Consider the following 25198-nt stretch of genomic DNA (forward strand, 5'->3'; position numbering starts at 1 on the left):
CAGTTTGGAAAGTTGTGTTCACAGAATCACAGGTGGGAATTGGTCAAGTTAGAGATGGAGCATTGTGTGAAGTTAATGAGGTCCAGCCTGTGTCCATGCTGATGTGTGACTTAAGTGGGGTGAAGTAATAGTAAGCCATCAAAGTGAAGGTTGTAGTCTTCACTACACTCACTTCACTACACTACACTTCACTCCACTATGAGGACTTCAATAGTATTTACTGAGCATTTACTGGGCACAGAGCACTGTACTAAATGCTTGGGCGAGTAAACTGACAGAGTTGATAGACATGTTCCTGGCAGGAAATTGAAGTAGGAAAGAGAGAGTGGGGGTCAAAGTCAGTGAGAAATACAGAGGCAGGATCAGGAGATCAATGGATAACACTAACTAGTTACTGCTAGTAGTGATAAAGGCGGACGATGTGGGGGTGGAAAGGTGAGGAAAGGTTGGAGGGAGAGAGGTAGAGAAGTAGCATGGCTTTAGTGGAAAGAGCACGTGCATGTCAAAGGGCATGGGTTCTAATCCTGACTCTGCCATTTGTCTGCTGTGTGACCTTGGGCAAGTCACTTAACTTCTCTGTGCCTCAGTTACCTCATCTGTAAAATGGAAATTAAGACTGTGAGCCCTGCATGGGACAACCTGATTACCTTGTATCTACCCCAGAACTTAGAACAGTGCTTGGCACATAGTAAGTGCCTAACAGATACCATAATAATTATTATTAGCAACACTGGGGGGCTGGGATTAGGCTGACTCCTCTTTTCCCTGTGAAAAGTAGGGTGTAGGAGAGAATGAGGCCCCCTAGAGAGAGAGACGTAGGGGAAGCATATTATTCAGGAAAGACCCAGGTCAAAGTGAGGGCAAGAAAAGAACTGAGCAAATGAGGAACAGGTCATTGATGAAGAATTACTGGCCAGTTGTGCTAGATGTTACATAATCTACCCAATACATGGTATTTACCGAGTTTTTACTGGGTGCAGAGCACTGTATTAAGCACTTGGGAGAGTACAATACACCAGAGATTACAACTGGGTCACAGAGGAGATAATAGTGAGTAGGGATGCAGAGCCCAGGTTGAGGTGTTTTGAAGGATGGAAGTTGAAAGAGACAATGAAAGAGTCTTCCTTATCAATCATCTTTATTGAACACTTACTGTGTGCAGAGCACTGTACTAAGCACTTAGGAGAAAACACTATCACAGAGTTGGTAGATACGTTCCCTGCCCACAACGAGCTTACAGGCTTTCTCTCCCCCTCTGTCGTATCCCAGTGTAGCGCTTTATGTGCATATGACCACTCTCCTTCTAAGGCTTTTTACCTTAGAGGAAATTGATTATTTCTATAAATTAGATCTCCCTATCTTCCTTGAGTATTGGTTGAGCAGAGAGAAAAGAATAATAATGATGATGGTAAATGTGCCGGACACAGTACTAAGCCACTGGGGTGAATATAAGCAAATCGAGTTGAACACTGTTCCTGTCTCATGGAAGTCTCACAGTCTCAATCCCCCTTTTACAGATGAGGTAACTGAAGCCCAGAGAAGTGAAGCAATTTGCTGAAGATCACACAGCAGACAAGTGGACAAACCAGGTTTAGAACCCATGACCTTCAGACACCCAGGCCCATGCTCCATCCACTACACCATGCTGCTTATCACAGTAGAGGAAATCCTCTGGCACAGTTCAAGTCAGGCAGAAGCAGAATGACCAGAACCATCGCAGACCAGAAAGGTTACTAGAAGAGAGAGCTTTTGTCTCTGGGCAGTCATTTATTAAATCTTAGCTCCACCCCAGAGGTGCCTGTAGCTTTCCATATGGAGCAGGAAAGGCATACTTCTCCCAAAAGGCCCCAGTGATCTCTGGGAAATGTGAACAAGCTAGTCCTCTCAGATAGTTTTCCCTGGCTCTTCCTTGTAATTTCCCTACTGGACCTGATTAATAATTGTGGCATTTGTTCAGTGCTTACTTTGTGCCAAATACTGTATTAAGAGCTGGGGTAGATACAGGATAATCAGGTCAATAACAGTCCCTGTAGTCAAAGGGGGGTCACACTGTAAGGAGGAAGGTGAACAGTGTGTTGCATCCCATTTTACAGATGAGGTAACTGAGGCACAGAGAAGTTAAGTGATTTTACCAAGGTCACGTCACACAGCAGATAAATGGCTGAGCTGTCAGATTTGGGCCTACTCCAAGAGCTCCACTCTCCCAGCTTGGTCTGTCATGAGAGAGAGAGAGTGTGTGTGTGTGTGTGAGAGAGATAAGCACCTCTACATATGAAATTTCCTCTGGCTTACATTATTGGAAGCTTTGTAAGTTTATCACCTATAATCACCAAACTCTCAGTCTCTGAAAGAGGCAACTGAAAAGCCAGGAATTTTCGAGGTCAAGAATATGTGAGGATTGATTTAATCTTTGAGAAATTGCTTGCTTTCCAGTAGCCCTGAAATAATACACTTGTTTATTTAAACTCTATGGGGATTAGAAAGATTATACTCCACTAAAATGGGGCTCAGAATGCTTTCTGGGGTGAGATCCCATTTCTGATGACCTGGATCCCACTCCCCTCTGCCCCCCAACCCCATCAAAGTGGCACCTCAGTTGAGGAATAGGGAGTTTATTTTCCTTTCATTAACTAGTGCTGTGTTTGGAATTTAGCCATAAAGAAGAAGTGTAGGTCATGAGTACCGCAACTTTTTTTAGCATTACTATGAGCAAAGACCTTCAGGTAGATTCATTCAAGGAAAGAAATTGAGGAACAGGTGGCAGAGACAAGAGACCTCTAGTCAGCAGGGAATCAAGAAAAGGGAGTCTATTAAAGCCAATTTATTTTTTTTTACAATAAAGGCCTAATGAAGTCCAAATCTCAGAGTTTTGTTATAAGGTGTTCTTTGCCAGGAGTTATTTTAAACTCTATTCCAGGTATTCCTTTCCATTGCTATGCACAACAAAGGATTGATTTGAGAAAAGCAGCATGGTATAGTGGATAGAGCACAGGCCTGGGAGTAAGTAGGTCATGGGTTCTAATCCCAGCTCTGCCACATGTCTGGTGTTTGACCTTGGGCAAGTCACTTCACTTCTCTGTGCTTCATTTATCTTATCTGTAAAATGGGGATTGAGACTGTGAGCCCCACGTGGGACAGGCACTGTGTCCAGGTGATTTGCTTGTATTCGCCCCAGCGCTTAGTATAGTGCCTGGCACATAGTAAGCACTTAACAAATACCACAGTTATTTGAGTTGTAGCATGGTGCTGTGTCATTTTTTTTCAATGAAAGAATTTCTACTTGCTATGTTTTCTTAGGAGCTGGAGCATTTCCACCTTAATCTTTGGCTCTCTCCTGTCTTAAATGAAATGTGCAAAGCTTTAGCACACTCCTGTGCATTCCAAGAACTTGCATTGTTAGCAAAGGATTTCACGGGGCTCCAAGTAGGATGGGCACTTTTCCTTGGAGTTCAGTTGCCTTGGTTGCTGAACTTTGGAAATTCTCGAAGTCGGGAATCTCAGTAGGTAGGACTCAATGCTCCACACCTTGCAATTACCACCAAGCATACCTCGTTCTATGTTCATCACAGTCTGGTATCATTGACTGATAATAATTTCCTAGGAGATCTGGAATCAATAAAAAGCCTAGGGAGGGAGTACATGGCGTAGTGGATAGAGCATGGGCCTGGGAGTCAGAAGGTCATGAGTTCTAATCCCTGCTCTACCACTTGTCTCCAGTGTGACCTTGGGCAAGTCACTTCACTTCTCTAGGCCTCAGTTCCCTCATCTGTAAAATGGGGAATGAGACTTTGAGCCCCATATGGGACCGAGACTGAGTCCAACTTAATTTGCTTGTATCCACCCCAGAGCTTGTATCCACATAGTAAGTGCTCAATAAGTATGATTGATTAAAAACTGCAATTATTATTATTCATAGTAGTAGTAGTAGAAAGAACACAGAGTTGGGAAGAAGGAGACCTGGTTTCTGATTGTTGTTTACCCTTAGCCAAGTCACTTAACTTTGTACCTCAGTTTCCTCATCTGAAAATGGGGATGAAATACCTATTCTCCCTCCCTCTTTAACTAGAAGTCCTCTGTGGGACAGGGACTGTGTCTGATCTCATTATCTTGAATCAACCACAGAGCTGGATATATAGGAAGTGCTTAATAAATACTATTGTTAGAAAAGCAGTTTTGTAATACCCCTAAATTCCTTTAAAACTGGTCCCTTTTTTCTATGGTATTTGCTAAGTGCTTTTTATATGCCAGGTAATGTACCAAGCACTGGGGTAGGTAATCAGTGGACTTATAAGTCTATAATCAGATAGGCAATCAATCAATTATATTTATTGAGTGCTTACTGTGTGCAGAGCACTGTACCAAGTGCTTGGGAGAGTACAATACAAGATAACCAGGTTGGACACAGTCCAAATCCCACATGGAGCTCACAGTCTTAATCCCCATTTTACGGATGAGGTAAATGAGGTACAGAGAAATGAAGTGACTTGCCCAAGGACACACAGCTGACAAGTTCCTTGAATAAAAAAACCTCCTCATTCTCCACTGTTCTCACTTTGACTAATAAATCTTTTTCCTGATCTCTTACTTCTCTTCTATATCCTCTTTAATCTTCACAGGCTGTCCTTGCTAAAATCATCTATTCCCCATGATGAGATCATTACACTTTTTAGAACAGGTTTGTGCAGCCAAAGGAGAGATTTAAAACCAGGTCCATAGATACTTAATCATACAACCTTCACTTCAACTAATGCTTCTTTTACTACCTTTATATCTTTTTTACATTATTTCCTTCTCTATGCCCAAAAAACAGCTGTTTGGAATACCTGCATCAGCTTAACCCTCGTACCAGTTAAGAATCACAGTCAAGTACATGGTTGCTATTGCTTGCATATGAATAAAATAAGCCTTACTAATCTAATAATTTTCACATGGAATACCTTCCTTTTTAATAAAACAGCACATTGAAGAAAATCACCCACAGGATTTAAGATACTTGCCATGTTCATAGTTTCTTTCAGAAATTAGGGGAAAAATGGTAATTTAAAAATCAAATTAGTATATTTAAATTATTTTGGACAGTGTATTATTCATGTGACTATGAAATTCTCAACACAAATTAGTGGAGGTACACCATCAAAACAGCTTAAACTTTGCACCACTTGTGATCAGAATAGAGGTTTGGTTTTTTTGGTTTTTTTCATGTGGTGAATGAAATCAAAGGAGCAAGTTTTCCCTGAAGAGCCATCAGGTATTAGATTTTCTAGCACAACTTTATCAGAAAATATGATGTATTGCCAGCAAAGGCACCATAATCTAAAGCTCAGGGCTTAATTTTATTATTTATTTTCTTGTTTTGTCCATTTTTTCGTTCTTATTTGGCTGGAAGGCACAGACATTCCCTGTTGATTATCTCTGCTTGGCAGAGGGTTTCTGCTACACATTTTGATACCTAATATGGTAGAAGGAGAAGTTCCTCTCAGCTTGTGGAATGCAATGAGAAAAAACTCCTGCAAAGATGAAAATGTGTGTATCTGCATTGATAAAGAACAGAAAATAGGTGCTTCACTTAAAAGTTTTCCTTTCCGAACTTGTGCAAGTATTATTTCTAATATTCTTTTCTTCTTTTCCTGCCCCCACAAAATGCACTTTCTTGAACATTTCAAATATTTTCTTCTTAATTGCTTCTTGTTTTTACCAGAATAGGTAAAGAAGCAGCTTTCAATATACCTGGAGATGGACTGCTACAGGTTCCACTAAATTAGAAACAGAAGGATGAAATGTTAAATAACTTCAACTTTTTTAGGTTCCATAGTCCCCAAGGAGGTTGAAATTACTTTAACTCAAATATCATAGCCGTTTGAACCAACTCTTCAGAAATTTTCCACCTTAGCCCATGTACCAATTTTTGAAGATAAGCAGTGGTGTTTTTCCTTTCCAAACTCAAATCCACAAGAAGCAGCATAGAGTACAGGTCTGAGAGTCAGAAGGACCCAAATTCTAATCTTGGCTCTTCCACTTGTCTGTTGTGTGAACTTGGGCAAGTCACTTCACTTCTCTGTGCCTCAGTTACCTCATCTGTAATCTCCAAGAATAAGACTGTGAGCCCCATGAGAGACATGGGCTGTGTTCAGCCTGATTGCCTTGTATCTACCCCAGTGCTTAGTACAGTGCCTGGCACATAATAAGTGCTTAACAAAAAAAAAAAAAAAAACATTTCTGCCATAGAATCACTCTGGCTGTCTCAGAAATAGTACAAGTGGAGAATGTGAGGGAAGTGACGGTGCTGGTTACAAACAGAAGTGCTTATGTCCTCCATATAAGGCTGAAGTGGGATGACAAGGCTCAGTGTATTTATGGCTCTGACTTCTGTATGTCATCTAGTCAAAGCAGAAGATTGACACCTGGGGAGGCTATGCTTCTGTAGAGTCAAAGTCAGCAAATTCCAAAAACGTTCAACTCTATTATAGTGGCATGACCTACCGGAAAGACCACAGGACTAGGAGTCAGAGGACCTGGGGTTCTAAACCCTGTTTAGTTATTTGCCAGCTATGTGACCTTAGGTAAGTCACTTAACTGCTCTGTGCCTCAGTTTTCTCATCTGTAAATGGCTCTCGCCTGCTCAGATTTTCCAGTGATGCCACTTTGGGGATGTGGCTTAGGTGAGTCATTATTCTAGAATCTAGAGAATAACTGTTTGAGGAAAAAAAAGGTTTGGCTATGTACCTTTAAATTCCTCATAAGTCACCTCTCACTGCCTTTGAAGACAAAGTGATGTACATTAAGTGGTCAAATTACAATCCACCAGTCCGATATAGATAGAGTGCATGCCTGGAAGTTAGAAGGACCTGGGTTCTAATCCAGGCTTTGTCATGTGTCTGCTGTGGGACCTTGGTCAAGTCATTTCGCTTCTCTGAGCCTCAGTCACTTCATCTGTAAAATGGGGATTAAGATTGTGAGCCCCAAGTGGGACTGTTTCCAACCTGATGATCTTCTGTGTGCCCCAACACTTAAAACATTGCTTGACACATAGTAAGCACTCAACAAATACTGTTATTATTATTGTTGTTCACTATCTGCTGGTAACATTGTATAGTGTTAGCTAAAGAGAGAAATGGAATTACCCTTTGGTATGCTTGGGGCCCAGGTAGCATAGACTAATCGGTCAACCAATCAATCAATCAATCATATTTATTGAGTGCTTATTGTGTGTATAGCACTGTGATAAGATCTTGGGAGAGTACAACACAACAATAAAACAGACACATTTCCTGCTGACAGTGAGCTTACAGTCTAGAGGATGAGCTGTCAGAATCCTCTGTGGTACAATGACTACATAGTCCTGATTGCAGAAGGAATAAGCTACTCTTTTTTAATGTTATTGTAGTTACTATATGCCAAGCACTGTACTAAGTGCCGGGGTAGATACAAGATACTCAGCTTGGACACAGTCCATGTTCCACATGGGACTCAACAATCTTAACAGTCATTTTACAGATGAGGTAACTGGGGCACAGAGAAGTTACATGACTTGCCCAAAGTCACACAGCAGACAAGGGGTGGAGCAGGGGTTAGAATCCAAGCTCCCTGATTCACAGGTATGTGCTCTTTCCACTAGGCCACACTGTGACTCTCTTGAGAAACATGACAATTGTTTGAAGGAAATGAACTCTTTTAGGATACCAACGTTGCAGGGAGAAATCTACTGAAGTTGTTCATTCATTTCCAGGCATCAAGACAACACTTGGTTAGATTCTAAAAGGGTAATTACACTGTAGAAATCAATAGGAGGAAAGACACTATATCTCTAGACAGGCCTGGGACTCAAAAGGATCTGGATACTAATCCTGTCTTTCGTGTGACCTTGGGCAAGTGACTTCACTTCTCTGTGCCTCAGTCCCCTCATCTTTAAAATGGGGATTAAGACTGTGAGCCCCGTGTGGGACATAGACTGTGTCCAACCTGATTAGCTTGTATCCAACCCAGTGCTTAGTACTGTGCCTGTTGCATAGTAAGAGCTTAACAAATACTCTAAAAAAAGCAAAAGCTTAAAACAAAGTTATTTCAATATATTTTTCTCTTTGGGCATAATCACTTCTTTCCCACACATGTGACATAGCCAAACTTTTTTTTTCCTCAAACAGTTATTCTCTAGATTCTAGAATAATGACTCACCTAAGCCACATCCCCAAAGTGGCATCACTGGAAAATCTGAGCAGGCGAGAGCCCGGGACTTTCCAAAATGTGATTCAAGGAAAACCACAGTTCTTTATTTCTCCTTGTATTGACTTGCTTACATTATTTTTCTCTCATAATAATAATAATGATGGCATTTGTTAAGCGCTCACTGTATGCAAAGCACTGTTCTAAGCGCTGGGAAGGATAGAAGGTGATCAGGTTGTCCCACGTGGGGCTCACAATCTTAATCCCCATTTTACAGATGAGGTAACTGAGGCACAGCGAAGTTGTGACTTGCCCAAAGTCACAAAGCTGACAATTGGCGGAGCCGGGATTTGAACCCATGACCTCAGACTCCCAAGCCTGTGCTGTTTCCTTTGAGCCAAGCTCCTTCTCACAGAAGGAGGCTATTTTTAGTAAAAAAAAAAAAAAAAAAAAGAAAAGGAAGAAAAACCCTCACTAATCCAACAGGCCAGGCAAGGAATGAGAAAACGTGGCTTTGAATTACGCACAGTCAGATTTATCATAGAATGACAGGGCAACCTGTTGACTGAAATTACATATTGTTTTGAATAATATCAGCCTCAAAAGATTTGACTCAACTGAGCTCCACTGGCTACCTTTGCCTTCTTATCTGCTGTGTGATCTTGGACAAGTCACTTAACTTCTTAATGCCTCAGTTTCTTCCTCTCTAAAATGGGAATTAAATACCTATTCTTCCTTCCCTTTAACTGTGACTCCCGTGTGGGACAGGGACTGTGTCCAATCTGATTAACCTGTATCTCCCCTGCACATGTGTTTTTGTTGTTGTTGCTTTATGGCATTTGTTAAGTGCCTACTATGTGCCAAACACTGTACTTAGCACTGGGTTAATACAAAATAATCAGGTTGGACATAGTCCATGTCCCACATGGGGCTTACAGCCTCAATCCCTATTTTACAAGATGTGCAAATTGAGGCACAGAGAAGTTAAGTGACTTACCCAAGACAACACAGTAGACAAGTGACATGTAGTACATACTTAACAAAAACCCCAGTAATTATTAGGAATTCTTAATCAATCACTGGTATTTATTTAGGGCTCACTATGGGCAGATCACTGTTCTAAGCGCTTGGGAGAGTACAATCTGAGAGAAATTAGCAGGCACATTCCCTGCCCGTAATTAGCTTACAGTTTAGAGGGGAAGGCAGACATCAGATTCACTACAGACTGACTGTTGACTGAATCCTTCATACTGTCATTTTACACCCTTACAAACGTTTATAGTTCATTACTGTCTTCCTCTACCCCCATCATTGTTTCGATATTCAGGTTCTGTCCTCCTCCACTGGAAAGTAGTACAGACAATTTCTGCCACCAGGATCACACTTGCTCCCTCATTTGATGCATCCATAAGAAGCAGCATGGCCTAGGGGAAAGAAGACTATGGGCCTAGGAGTCTGAGGCCCTGGGTTATAATCCCTGCTTCGTGACTTACTTTCTGTGTGACCTTGGGCATATCACTTAACTTGTCTGTGCTGCAGTTCCCTCATCAGCAAAATGATGATTCAATACCTGATCTCCCTCCTACTTAGACTGTGAGCCCCATGTAGGATGTGATTATCTTGTATCTACCCCGGTGCTTGGTATATATATCTATAGATATAGATACATATATATAGTAAGTGCTTAGCAAATGCCACAATTATTATTATTATCCATCATCTGGGATTACTGGCATTAGTAAATGGGAATTGTGTAAATGGATGTACATTGACTTAAGCAAACTTCCCTCTGCAGCTGCAATCCTTTTCCTCTGTCCCATCATTGGACTTGGGTATGCCAAGTCGTGTATTCTTCAGAGCCTCTGCTTTTTCCCAGCTGCATTGTTGTTTTATGTCCTTCTTTACCCCAAATGGCTCTGCTTGTACAAATAGCTTTGAACTTGATAAGAACACTTACTAAATATTGCTCACCAAGGACTCTTCTTGTACCTCATGGAAGCACTGAAGTTGATAGATCTTTCAATTTTATGTTTTCCCCTTTCCACCAACCTCACATATTTCTTTTTCACAGGACTATCATCAAAATCCTCCTATCTCCACTTCCCCCCTGAAAATAGTAACTAGACTTACCTCCTTTCTTCCTGATCTTCTCCAGCTCCTGCTTTCCTCTGCTCAAGACTCATATCTTGCCAAAGACATCTTCTGATTAAACGACACCTCAGATCTCTTTTAGAAAGGTGACTTTGAAAAGAGCAAATTAGAACAAAAACATTCCATTTCATTTTGTGATTGACTGAAGACCACATTGGCAAGGTGGACTAGTTAGACTTTAGTGTGGACAGTTGTGAGTTAAGATGGAAGACACTTCTAGTGTTTCTAAATTGACACCTATTTTCAGCTCTACAATATATTGGATTGGACTTTACAACACCAATCTTCTAGCTCTGAGGGCACAAACTAGAAACACTGAATTCATGGTTTACTGGCTCTTGGAATAACCAGGTGGAAAAAAGCATAGGCCCAAGAGTCAGAGGGTATAGGATATGGGTTCCAATCCCAGCTTTGCCATTTGCCTGCTTGTGTGACCCTGGGGAAGTCACTTCACTGTGCCTCAATTTCATCATCTGTGAAATGCGAATTCAATACCTGCTCCTCTATCCTACTTTGACTGTAAGCCCCATGTGGGACAGAGACTCCCTCTAGACTGTATTGTTGTGGGAAGGGAAATTGTGTGTTTATTGTTTAGTGTTTATTGTAAACTCCCAAGTGCTTAGTACAGTGCTCTGCACACAGTAAGTGCTCAATAAATATGATTCAGTGAATCTCTATATGTTGCCAGTTTGTACTTCCCAAGAGCTTAGTACAGTGCTCTGCACATAGTAAGCACTCAATAAATATGATTGATGATGATGATGATGATGATGAATGCCCAACTGCATTATCTTGTAACTATCCCAGTAGTTGGCACCAAAGTAGGTGCTCAATTAATATTATTATCATTTTATCATTATTATTCATTCAGTAGCATTTATTGAGTGCTTACTGTGTGCAAAGCACTGTGTTATGTTGTCATTGTTTTCATCATTGTTGTACTGTATTCTCCCAGCACTTAGTACAGTGCTTTTCACATAGTAAGCATTCAATAAATTACATTGATGATGCGGATACTTTTCTAGACTGTGAGCCCGTTATTGGGTAGGGACTGTTTCTATATGTTGCCGACTTGTACTTCCCAAGTGCTTAGTACAGTGCCCTGCATACAGTAAGTGCTCAATAAATACGATTGACTGAATTATCCAGAAGGTTCCTTAAGGAAAACATCAAACGCATTAAACAACCCAGGAATTTTCCAAGTCTCTAGGTAGGTCAAGGGTTATCTTGCACTGCTAATTGACATTCTGGATCACAGGCCTGGAAACAGCCATAGTCCTGTGCTACTGGGTAGCATAAATCTTGATCCCATCGCCAATCTCTGCAATTCCACATGCAGAGTGGCCACAGGACTCTCAGACCCTCTGGGTGATGAATAAGTTCAGTCACTAGATGGCAGCAAATTCCATCTTGTCAGCTCCTGTGATACACAAGTAGACACATTTTTTGTGTTTGTATCTAAACCTTTCTTTACCTCAAATGTGCCACTCACTGCAGTGAGACCTTTAAGTTTTCGGCAGTTGTGTTGGGGCTTTGTTAAAATAAAATCAGGTGCAGAAATAAGAAATGAAGAACAATCATAGGGGAAGATGGAGAAAAGTGGTAAAGGAGGAGAAGGTTGAAATGGTAAAGGACAGGATGGGGTTTAGAGAGGAAGAGATTGGAAAGTACAGTAATAAAAAAGAGTAATTCAATGGTTTGACATTTGATCAGGATGAACTTGTGAAATACACTTTGAAAACTTCTTCCATCAGTGATGGAAGAGCATTTTGCTTCGAGGCCATAAAAGAGAAGGCCAAAAAGATTTTTTTAGAATAGCACAGAAGATGGAACATGAAGCTCATTTTCTCTTTTCATCCCTTCTCCACATGTCTTCTTAAAGCATTGTACATACAGTGACTACTGGTGCTGTATTTTTGGCTGATGTTATTTTTATTTTTGCCGGTCCTGTTCAAAATTACATTTTGTGACTTTGTTCGTGGTTTGTTTTAGAATAATAGAAATTGCAATTGATATGAGAAATGGAAAAATTAAATTTAGCCAGAACTAAACTTAAAACTTAAGAAATATCTTTTAAAATTCTATGAAGTAGAAAGGATAGTCTAGTAAACTGCATCTTTCCTGTCATGAATTCTTCCCTATAAGTAGAAAAGGACGACCATTCTAGTTTTTATTGGGTCAATAACATGGAATAAGAGTATTCAGTCATGTGATGCTTCTTAGTGAAGCACCAGCAATTTGTTTCAGCATTTGAAGGAGAGATTTCCACAGAAGACCCATTTATACATGTTACTGATGAACGAAATATGTCTTTGAAACCATATACCAGCTTCAGTGAAACATAAGTAGGAATTGCAGCTTTCTCAGGCGCATAGGGTAGACATCAGTTTTTTTGGCTTGTGCTTGTAGTCTTAGAGGCTATAAAAGAATGTTGGTGCTTTTCATCTCTCTGCCCTATGAAGCTTTTCCAATATTAACTAACACCAATTTTGTGTTTTTAGCTTATCCATTTGACTTGTAAAAAACAACTGTTCTCTTTGTCAGATAACAAAAAATCTTGCATTCACTGCATATGTGAGGAGCAAACTAACCACAAGCGGGAATAGGCATGTGACTACTGTTGCTGCTGCTGACTATTTTGTTTCTTTCCTTTTGGAAAAAAGAAAAAAACTTAATAGATCCAGATAATTAGGGTTCTTTTCTTTCACTTAAATTGTAGGCCAAAGAAAATCATTTTAGAGAAATGGGTTTTGGATTTATTGTTTTTGTTACATTTTTTCTCAATGTCTTTCACATCCTACATTTACAAAAACCTTTTTTGTGGAACTGGTAGTGACATGTCAAACTCATGACTCAGAATATTAGTTGAAGGTGCAGTTAAAACATGCCTAGTCATGATGTATATAATGCAGTGCCCGTCACACCTTTTAATCTCTAAGTAGTGATAGCATTTATTAAATGCTTACTGTTTAGTATATAAAATGTACTTTATGTTTATGAGCTTTAGCCTTCAAGGTTCATTTTAGAGGGAAAAAAGAGGGAGTTAATTCATTGAAAATAGTAATTATCTAGTTATTTATTTTTTATTTATCCCAGCCTGACCCTTCTCTAGTTTCAATATTTCCTCCTGACTGGGCTTTTGATTTCATAAACAGACTCTCGAGAGACCAGAGAGCTTTAAGCACCAGGGAAGCTTTCAGTCATCTGGTTGGATTGACTGGAATCTTGCATGGAGATCTGCGAATATAATTCAGAAGCTTAAGTTCTCCACAAATCAGAAAATATGGTTAAAGGCAGAGAGACCAGAGACATCAGTGCGATTGGTTTCTTGCTCCATCAGAAACAATAGTCTACTAGGCCACGTACCTCCACTTGCTATTAACAAGAAAAATATAAAAGAATAGTGTGTCTTGTGGGGCAGGGATGGGAACAAGGAAGGAAAGAGTTCCGCTTTTTTATTAAAATTGATGTAGTTTTTGGTGCCTCATTTGACATCCTCATCTTTAGATTTGTACCTTTAATTCACCCCACCCTCAACCTTCAGCATTTTTGTACATAGCCATAATTTACTTTAATATCTCTCTTCCCCTCTAGATTGTGAGCTCCTTGTGGGCAGGGTACGTGTCTACCAACTCTCTTATATTATACTCTCACAAGCACTTAGTCCACTGAGTAAGTGCTCAGTGTGGCCTAGTGGATAGAGCACAGGCCTAGATGTCAGAAGGACCTGGTATATAATCCCGGCTCTGCCACTTGCCCGCTGTGTGACCTGGGGCAAGTCACTTCACTTTTCTGTGCCTCAGTTGCCTCATCTGTAAAATGGGGTTTAAGATTTTGAGCCCAATACGGGACAGGGACAGTATTCAACTGAATTTACTTGTATCCACCCCAGCAGTTAGTACAGTGCCTAGCTTATAATAAGCACTTAATAAAAACAATTATTATTATTATTGTTATCTGATCATATTTATTGAATGCTCACTGTAGTCAGTGCAGTGTTCTAAGCACTAGGGAGAGAACAATACAACAAAGTTGACAGTAACATTTCCTCCCCACAACAAGCCTACAGTCTAAATGGGGAGACAGGCATTAATATAAATATATAAATGATGTATGTATGTAAGTGCTGTGGTGCTGAGGGGAGGGGAGTGAATATCTGGTGCTTATAGGACTCAGAGCCAAGTGCATAGAATCCTCATTCTGTTTTCAACTGAAGAGGGAAGCAAGTAAAGGTGTGAGACTGCCAGGGTTGATTCTAAAAGAATGAGCTTAAAAACAAGATTGGAAAAGGTTGGGGGATGAATCACATCGACTGCTAAGAATCTTGCTATTCGAACCCTGGGTATAGTTAGAAAGCATTGAATTTTTGTTTTACCAGCGTTAACGAGGGCCAGGAAGTGGTATAGGACTGTAGAGATGTGTAATTTCCCTCTTGAATGACAGCCATCTGCCTTTTCTGTTACATTGTTTCTGCTTTCCTAGTGGATGAAAAAATGTCTCAAGCATATCATTTGATCTTTTTCTTACTTTGTACTGTCTGTCAAAGCCAGAATTAAATGCTCCTGATGCTAAAACATGAAAGAATCATCCTTGAAACCAAATCATTTTTGAAGTGTCTGTGCTTAAAATTTTGCAGCACCTCCAAGTTCTTTCCTGCTCCAGATTGTGGATAGGGAAAGGGCAAGTCCTGGCTAATGTTACTTTAAAATCAATCAATCAGTGGTATTTGAGTGCTTACTATGTGCAGAGCACTGTACTTAGCACTTGAGAGAACACAATAAGACAATAAGTAGAGACTAGATAACTAGTTCCCTGCCCACAATGAGTCAGAGGGCCTGGGGAGTCAGAGGACCTGGATTCTAATCTTGACTCCACCACTGAAGTAGGGTGCCCAGTATTTATGGAGTAGTGAATAGAGCATGGGCCTGAGAGTCAGAAAGTCATGGTCATCCTGGCTATGCCACTAGTCTGCTGTGGGATCTTGGGCAAGTTAGATGACTTCTCTGTGCCTCGATTACCTTACCTATAAAGTGGAGATTAAGAATGTTAGCCCCATATGGGAAATGGACTGTGTCCAACCTGATAATCTTGTATAATAATTATGGCATGTATTAAGCGCTTACTATATGTCAAGCACTGTTGTATCTTCCCCAACACTTAGTACAGTGCCTGGCACATAGTAAGCACTTAACAAATACCATGGAAAAAAATGAGTTTACAGTCTAGTTGCTCCTCCTCCATTCCCCACTGATTGTTGGGGACAATTTCAATATCCTGCTCCTTTCTAAGAACCCTACCCTGCTATGTGCCTCCCTCCCACCCAGCCTGTATTAGCTGCCCCCCTCCCCCACCAGACTGTGGCAAAAGTCCTTAGCCATGCCACCCAAAGGCAAAACAGGTTAGGGCGTTTCCCCACTTTCTAGCAAATTACTTTATCAAGCCCAAACAACCCAGGCACATTGCTGCAGAGAGAAACAATGGAAAGGGCTGAAAGAGCAGTTCCTGTGGCAGAAAGAAGGTGGGTAGAGGAGACATAGCTTTCTATTTACACCTTTCCATCCAGAAGAGTGTCCACTTAAACCTACCTGTTTTAACTCCTGGAGAATCCATCCCTCTAGACTGTAAGCTAGTTATGAACAGGGAACGCGTCTACCAACTCTGTTTCATCGTACTCTCCCAAGCACTTACTACAGTACTCTGCGAACAGAGCACTGGATAAATATGATTGATTGATTACGATACAATTCCTGGAAGTGAAGTGACTAGAGAAGCAGCATGGCCTAGTAGACAGAACATGGGCCTTGGAGACAGAAGGGCCTGGGCCCTAAACCCAGATATGCCACTTGTCTGTTGTGTGGCCTTGGGTAAGTCAGTTAACTTCTCTGAGCCTCAGTTTCCTTATCTAAAAAAAAAAATGAGAATTAAGACTATGAGCCCTAATGTGGGATAACGACTGTGTCCAACCCAGTTATATTGCATCTACCCCAGTGTCTGGTATATAGTAAGCACTTAACAGATACCACAATTATTATTATTATTATTATTATTATTATTATTATTATTAGAGGGAAGGGAGAGCTGGGAGAATCTGGAAGAAATCCAACTGATCACACATGAGAAGGGCAGTGTTAACAGGGTATATCTGGAAAACGAGAAAAACAAAACAGTTTGAAGTATACAAATGTTTCTTGCCTAACATTGGTTACCTAAAAACATTGGTTGAGCTAGAGTGGATGGTTACTAGAAGTGTGTTTGACGAAACTAACCCCTCAGAAACTTGGTGTAGGAAGGAAAATTAGTGAAGTACACAGGATCACCGGTCAGTGAGATCTTGAAGAGAGTCAGGCCAGTACAGAAAGCTGGGAGCGTGAGACTGTGTGTGAGGAAAATAGCAAATACCACCAGACTATTGCAGTCCGATGGACTTGTTATAATAGAAGTGTGATGACTGGAGATGGGGGAGAGGAAGCTGTAATCCTTGGGGAGAGAACAATAGTGTCAGATTTCAATTATCCTCCGGAGAGTTCAATTATCTTCATATAGATTGGCTGAATAACTCATTGGAATGAGAAGTGGAGGGAAGGGTTTTGAGAGGATAAATGACTTTTTTTCTGAATGATTAATTGTACAACCTACAAGAAAAGATTTAATTCTGAAATTAATTCTGAGTAATGGACGGGGACTAATGCAAGAGAGCTATGTTAGAAAGTCACGCTGCAATAGCGATCCCAATTTGCAAGGAGGTTGAGTTGAGTGCAGAATGAGAAATTAGGTGGGCTAAAAGGACCCAAAAGAGCAGCTTGCAATCAGTCAAATATGAAAGGTATTTATTTAGCCCCCATTACATTCAGAGTTCCTGCTGAGCATATGGGAGCCTGGGAGACAGAGGTCCCGGGTTCTTATGCGGGCTCTGCCACTTGTGTGCCGTGTGACTGTGGGCATGTAAATTCACTTCTTTGTGCCTCAGTTCCCTCATCTGCAAAATGGATTCAATACCTGTTCTCCCACCTACTAACTCTGAGAGCCTCACGTGGGACCCGATTATCCTTTATCCACCCCAGCACTTAGTACAGTGTTTGACACATAATAAGCACTTAACAAATACCACAGTTTTTATTACAATTATCATGTTTAGTGGATGTGTATCTGTAGCAGGGTCTGGGGTTCTAGACCCAGCCCAGGGATGCCTCAGACTTCAACACCAAAGCAAATCAGCCTTTGAATTAAGCGACTACTCCTCACTCTCGGCTTCAAAGCTTTCCATCACCTTGCCCCCTCCTATCTCACCTCCCTTCTGTCCTTCTGCAGCCTAGCCCACACACTCCACTCCTCTGCCGCTAACCTCCACATTGTGCTTCATTCTCACCTGTCCCACCGTCGACCCCTGGCTCATGTCCTACCTCTGACCTGGAGTGCCCTCCTTCCACATATCTGCCAAACTGGCTCTCTTCCTCCCTTCAAAGCCCTACTGAGAGCTCACCTCCTCCAGGAGGCCTTTCCAGACTGAGTCCCCTCCTTTTCCTCTCCTCCTCCTCCCCTCTCCATCGCCCCCCTCCCTCCCTCTGCCCTATCCCCTTCCTCTCCCCACAGCACTTGTGTATATTTGTACATGCTTATTACTCTATTTATATTATTAATGATATGTATATAGCTATAATTCTATTCATTCTGATGGTATTGACACCTGTCTACTTGTTTTGTCTGTCTCCCCCTTCTTGACTGTGGGCCCATTGTTGGGTAGCGACTCTCTCTATATGTTGCAGATTTGTACTTCCCAAGCACTTAGTACAGTGTTCTGCACACAGTAAGCACTCAATAAATATGATTGAATGAATGAATGAATGAAAAATGACATGGTCCATGCCCTCAGGGAGTTTACAGTGTCACTGGGTGGAAGTTGGGGGGAAAGGGAGACCGAGTGGTAGCCCGGAAGGGCAAGAGTCAGGCTTGCAAATTCTTACAAACATGAGGAGAAAGATGAACAATAGGAAGGTAATAGGTGTTAGCACAGTAGGTGAAGGTGAAATAGCTGAGGCAGTAATTACATATGCAATTGAATCGACATAATATGCAGTATAACATTATGATATGAGATATGATATGATAAGATACATAATATGATATGACATACAGTCTTCTAGACCATACGCTTGTTGTGGGCAGGGAATATATCTACCAACTCTGTCATATTGTGCATTGCCAACTACTTCATACAGTACTCTACAAGCAATCAATTGCAAATATTATCACTTACTATGTGCAGAGCAATGTACTAAGGGCTTAGGAGAGTACAGCACAACAGAATTAGCCATTATGTTCTCTGCCCATAATGAGCTTACAGTCTTAAAGGAGTAATAATTATGGCATTTGTTAAGCTTGTGTTGTGTGCCAAGCATTGTACTAGGCACTGGGGTAGATACAGTATAATTGAGTCATTTAGAGCTCACAATCTGAGTAGGAAGAAAAACAGGTATCGAATCCCCATTTTGCAGATGAGGAAATTGACATTTCTGTTTTTTTATTTTCATCTTGTGCATTTTTTCTTGTCTTTTATGTTGTTTTAGTATTTTATTGTTTCATCGCTTCTTATGTGCCTGTCACTAGCCTTTTCTCCCTGCCTTATGATCTTAGATTGGGGGTCAGGGACCACTGTACTAAGCACTATACTAACAGCACTATACTAAGGACTTGGGAGAGTACAATATAAGAGTGTTGGTAGACAAGTTACCTGCCCACAAAAAGTTTACAGTCTAGAGAAGGAGTCAGACAATAATATAAATAAATAAATAAATAACAGATATGTACCTAAATTCATTCATTCAATCATATTTATTGAACACTTACTGTGTGCAGAGCAATGTACTAAGCATGCTATGGGGCTGAGGCTGAGGTGCATAAAAGGGCTAATCCAAATGCAAGGGTGATGCAGAAGGGAGAGAGAGAACAGAAGTGTTCTAATGGAAAGGGCATGGGACTGGGACTCAGAAGGACCCGGGTTCTAATTCTGGCTCTGCCACTTCTCTGCTGTATGACCTTGGGCAAGACACTTAACTTCTCTGTGTCTCAGTTACCTCATAACTCTATTACTCTATTTATTTATTTATTTATTTTACTTGTACATATCTATTCTATTTATTTTATTTTGTTAATATGTTTTGTTTTGTTCTCTGTCTCCCCCTTCTAGACTGTGAGCCCACTGTTGGGTAGGGACCATCTCTATATGTTTCCAACTTGTACTTCCCAAGTGCTTAGTACAGTGCTCTGCACACAGTAAGTGCTCAATAAATACGATTGATTGATTAATTGATATGTAATATGGGGATTAAGACTGTGAGCCCCTTGTGGGACATGGACTGTGTCCAACCCGATTAGCTTGTATCTACCCCAATGTTTAATACAGTGCCTGGCACATAGTAAGCACTTAGCAAATACCATAAAAAAAGAACAAAAAATGATACAGGGAATGAGGGCTTAGTTAGGGAAGGCCTCTTGGAAGAGATATGATTTTAGGAGAGCTTTGAAGGTGGAGAGAGTGTTGGACTCTCATATATGAAGGGGGAGGGAGTTTCAGGCCAGGCAAGGAATTGGCAGCAAGAGAGTTGAGATTGGGATACAATGTGTAGGTTGGCATTACAGGAGCAAAGTGTGTGGGCTGGGTTGTAATACGAAATCAGAGAGGTAAGGTAGGAGGGAGCAAAGTGATTGAGTGTTATACAGCCAGTGGTAAAGAGTTTCTGCTCGATACAGAGGTGGATATTTTTCCCAGCATTCAGGGCAGTGCTCAGCATATAATGAGAGCTTAATAAATACTATTACTACTACAACTAAATGAGGCCACTTGGTGATTATAGAGTCAGTGATGCAGTATGTGGTAGCATCAGTGACTTCTTCACCAAAAGGCGATGAGCTAATCTGGATGGAGAAGTGCAATTTGTAAAGTCCCCAGAGGAATCAATGTTAGAACATGTTTTATTGAACTTCAAAATGATAAAGAACAGGGAACTTGACTCAGGTGAAGCTAAACAATTCTAGGTGATAAAATGTTATGCTGATGGGAATAAACTGCAAAATGACCTCATAAAATTGAGTAAGGCCACAGAATGAGCTACAGTGTGGGAGAGTAATGGAAGCAAGGGAATGCCCCTAGGGAAAAAGAAAACAAACTCCAGCGACCTGATAATGGGCCCTAAATCATCAATCAGAACTCAGGAGAGAAATTTCAAAGTCATTTCCAACTATTCCTCAACCCATTTGGTAATGAGAAGCATCAACCCATAAAGAAGCAAAATGGAAGTTTATTTTGAAAACAAAGCGAAAGAGCAGAGTTTGCCATTGTCGTTTGAACCATTGTCCTCTCTACCTGGAATGTGGCTCTTATTTTGCCTGTCATATTTAGAGCAGACTTAATAAAGCCAGCGACAGCACAGAGAATGTCAACCAAAATGAGGGAATGGAACAAGCATGAATAATGACTAAAAAGATTAGACCTCTTCATTTGGAAAGATGAAAACCAGAGAAGGGATAAGATTGAAGTCTGCAAAATAATGAAAGGTGTGGGCAGATGAGATAAAAAGCTGTTTTTTCACCAAATCCCACAATAACAGGACTAAGGGACATGCTTTGAAGATAGTTGGTTCTAAATAAACAAAAGGGAAAACTTCTTCAAAGCAGGGAGCAAGTAATCATTATCACAAGAAAAAGATGCAGGCTACAAATAGCAATGAATTTGACACAATGACAGGCCCAATTCATGGTTGATAGGTCCCTAATGATCAATCTATCAATCAGTCATACTTATTGACCCTTACTGTGTGCAGAGTACTGTACTAAGAACTTGGGAGAGCACAGCACAATATAACAGAGTTGGTAGACATATTCCCTGCCCATAATGAATTTACAGTCTGAAATGATTAAAGAGCATATTTTGAAATGTAAATAATAATAATTGTGGTATTTATTAAGTGCTTATTATGTGTCAAGCACTTAAGAGATAGAGTAGAAACAAAATAATCAGGTCCCAAATGGGGCTCACAATGGAAGTAAAAGGGAGAGCAAGTATTGAATCCCCATTTTGCAGATGAGGGAACTGAGGCACAGAGAAGTTAAGTGACTTGCCCATGGTCATACAACAGTCAAGTGGAAAAGCCAGAATTAGAACCCTGGTCCTCTGACACTCAGGTCCATGCTCTTTCCATTGTCAGGCTGCTTCCCAGTGATGTTGGGAAGAAAATCCCTAAACTTGAGGAGAGATGTTAAGGATGGCAACCAGCAACATCGACTAGTGGATAGAGCATAGCCTAGGAGTCAGAAGGACCTGATTCTTATCCCTGCTTTGTCATGTGTTCTCCTGTATGACCTTGAGCAAGTCACTTAAGTTCTCTGTGTCTCATTTCCCTCATCTGCAAAAATGGAGAATAATAGTGTGAGCCCCATGTGGGACATGGGCTTTGTCCACCTGATTAGCTTGTGCCTACCCCAGAGTTTAGTACCATGTCTGGCATGTAGGAAGTGCTTATGAAAGACCATAAAAAATAAATCACTGGTATTTTTTGAGTGCTTACTATGTGAAGAGCACAGTACTGAGTACTTGTGAGAGTTGAATGCAACGGAGTTGGTAGACATGATTGAGGGTGTGGGCAGATGGGATAAAAAGTTTTTGCAATCTGGTAGAGGAGGCAGACATTAAGATAAATTAGAGATGGGGGAAATGGCAGAGTATATAGATACATAAATAAGTGTTGTGGGATTGTGGTGGGTTGAGTATTAAAATACTTTAAGGATACAGACCCAAGAGCATAGATGATACAGAAGAGAGGGTAAATAAGGTGGGTAAGTGAGGGTCTAGGGAAACAAGGCCTTTTAGAGGAGACAAGATTTTAGTTAAGTGTGTGGGTTTTGTAGGTGGGGAGTGGTAGTCTGTCATAGATCTTGTTGCGGCATTGCACTTTCCAAGCACTTAGTACAGTTCTCCGCACACATTAAGCGCTCAATAAATAAGATTGAAAGAATGAATGAATGAATGAGAGGACAGACCTGAGGGAGGATGTGGGCAAGGGGTTGGTGGCAAGACAGATGAGATCTTCTACCTATTTCAACACCCCACACAACTTTGCTCTTCTAATGCCAACCTGCTCACTGCACCTTGATCTTGTCTTTTTTGCCAATAAGTCCTTCCTCTGGCCTGGAACCCCCTCCTCCTTCCTAGCAGACAGACCACCACTCTCCCCATCTTCAAAGCTCAACTCTAATCACTCGTCCTCCAAGAGGCCTGCCCTGACTAACCCCTCATTTCCCCAGCTAAGGAAATAATCTAGACTGCAAAACTTTTTGAAGTCAGGAATCATCTCTCCTCTATCATATTGTACTCTCAAGTGCTTAGTACTGTGCTCTGCAAACAGTAAGACCTCAATTAGCATGATTGATCAACTGATTGATTTGGAGAGCAATCAATAGTATTTATTGAGCGCTTATTATGTGCAGAGCACTCTACCAAGCACTTGGGAGCGTACAATGCTAACAGAGGTGGTAGACATATTCCCTGCTCACAAAGAGCCTACAGTGTAGAGAGGGAGGCAGACATAGACATAAATAAATAAATTACAGATGTGTGCATAAATGCTGTGGGACTGAGGGAGGGGTGAATACAAGGAGCAAATCAGGGTGACGCAGAAGGGAGTGGGAAAAGAGGAAATGAGGACTTAGGGAGGGCTTCTTGGAGGAGATGTGCCTTCAGTAAGGCTTTGAAGACACTTATTCACTTCCAATTTTGAAACTAGATTTTCTCATCCACTCCATTTAACTGTGAAACTAATCAAAGCAGATTTTTCTGCCCCCTCAATGTACAGTCTCAAAGTAATTTCATGTTTGAAGTATTCAGTTGGGTTTTCTCATTTTGCAATAAGGTCATTTCCTTCAGCTCTCGCTCTGAATTAAACATCAGCTATGTTTGATCATTAAATGAAGCCTTCTTGAAGTAATCTCAGTCTCATTTTACTGGGTTTTAATGTTGAGTTTTTTTAATGGTTTTATTTGTAGTTGAGTGAGCTAGCAGAGTTGTGTTAGTCTGACTATCCTTCCGTCTCTGACTGTAAATGTTATTTCAAGCTCATAAACACGCATCTGGGTTGTTTGTAAAGAAGGTTTTGGGTTTCATGCGGCTTTTTGAGAATGCAAAATTTGCTGCTGCAGTCTGATTGGAAAGTGTTATCCTCTTGCTAGCAGATTTTCCAATTCCCAACTCTCCTGACTCACTCCCGTCACACTTTTTCTTCAGAAGAGAATCAGTTATGATTTATTTTGACCACGTCAGGCAATTGGAAGCAAGTGGGATCAGAGAAGGATGTAAAATGAGAAAAACCCTAACATCTCTCTTCCCTCCAGTGTCTAAGGCCTTTCCTTGTCTCTAAGTTTACATTGCTCATAAACTAACCTAGGACGTTGAAGTAGCCAAATACTTGTGTCCTTTAAATTTCAGATTTGTCATTAAAATATCCCAATATACATGCCTGACTCAGCTGTGAAGGAAATCTACTTAAAATGACATATTTAAATGGGAGTTACATGCTCAGATAACATAGTATTATTTACCCTCAGAAACATATTCCTCAGTTGATTGCATTGAGAATGGGATTATAATTATGGTTGCCCTATTTAGAGGATTTCTAGCATGAGCACTGGAATATGTGAACTCTTATTAGTGAAAGAGATCCTTTTTACCACCATCAAAACATTCACAGTCGCAATTGAAAAAGTAGAAAAATATTTTTCAGTGAATAAAATTGTTCACAAAGATTTCAGATAATCAAGAAGAGGATTCCAGGATTATGAATGGTAGATCACCCAATGAATGAAAAGGAACATTTTAAACCTTCATTTTTACTATAATTTTAAGCCCCTTGCTTATGTTTGTGAATGTTCTCCTTACACTAGTAAATTCTGCGTTTTCCTATTCTCACCCAAGAATTTCAGGAACTTAAGTGAATCAATAATTGCTAAAATGAGGAATTTTTATATTTTTAACAAAATTAATATCTTCAAATTCTGTTGATGGAATTTGGCGTTAAGTCTGGGTCCTAGCTTCCTGGCTATTTTGAACTGAAGAGTTTCTATTCAGTGATTTTTTTCACATGAGGTTAATAGGTATTTAGAACCAAATTTATCTTTTAGTACACTAGACAACATTTTGAAGCAGATTATCTTCCACCTTAGTTTGGAGGAGAGGGGGTATGGCTTCTCCCAATCTTTTAATATAGTACTCGGTAGGTAATAAACATTCAATAAAAATGATTGATTGAGCGATTGAATGGAGGTGATATTGATGGAACTATTTTAGAAGTCAGATGTTAGCATCTGTGAGTGGCCCTTACCTCACAGCTATAGAAAATGTTAGATATTTCATTTGCTTTATAAATCTACAGTTTGCTCTGAATCTTGATGTTACATTGTGTCTGTTAGTCTCCCAAGGTTTATATCAGCCTTAATGACTGGCTTTTCTACTTGCTGTGGGCAAGAAACCTGTCTGCCAATTCTGTTATATTGTACTCCTCCAAGGACACAGTACAGTGCTCTGTATTCAGTAAGCACTCAATAAATATGGTTGATTGATTGATTTGGTAGTGAGGTGTCACAATTCAATAGCATTTAGCTATTAGACATTCAATCATATTTATTGAGCCCTTACTGTGTAGAGAGCACTGTACTAAGCGCTTGGTCTACTCAGTCACTAATGTATACTGTAAGCTACATGTGGCCAGGGATTTTGTCTACCAACTCTGGTGCATTGTATTCTCCCAAGTGCTTATTCTAGTGCTGTGCACACAGTAAGTGTTCAATAAATACCATTGATTGATTGATGGATAGATGTGCCTCTTTGACTTTATGTAAGCTT

General features: G+C 40.5%; 1 protein-coding gene across 2 annotated transcripts in view; it reads left to right on the top strand.

Moving 5' to 3' along the window:
- Nucleotides 1–25198, top strand: part of SYT1 (synaptotagmin 1) — a 675618-nt gene that overhangs the window by 622871 nt on the left and 27549 nt on the right. The window lies entirely within an intron of this gene.

The sequence above is a fragment of the Tachyglossus aculeatus genome, chromosome 14, assembly GCF_015852505.1.
Source record: "Tachyglossus aculeatus isolate mTacAcu1 chromosome 14, mTacAcu1.pri, whole genome shotgun sequence".
Lineage (NCBI taxonomy): Eukaryota > Metazoa > Chordata > Mammalia > Monotremata > Tachyglossidae > Tachyglossus > Tachyglossus aculeatus.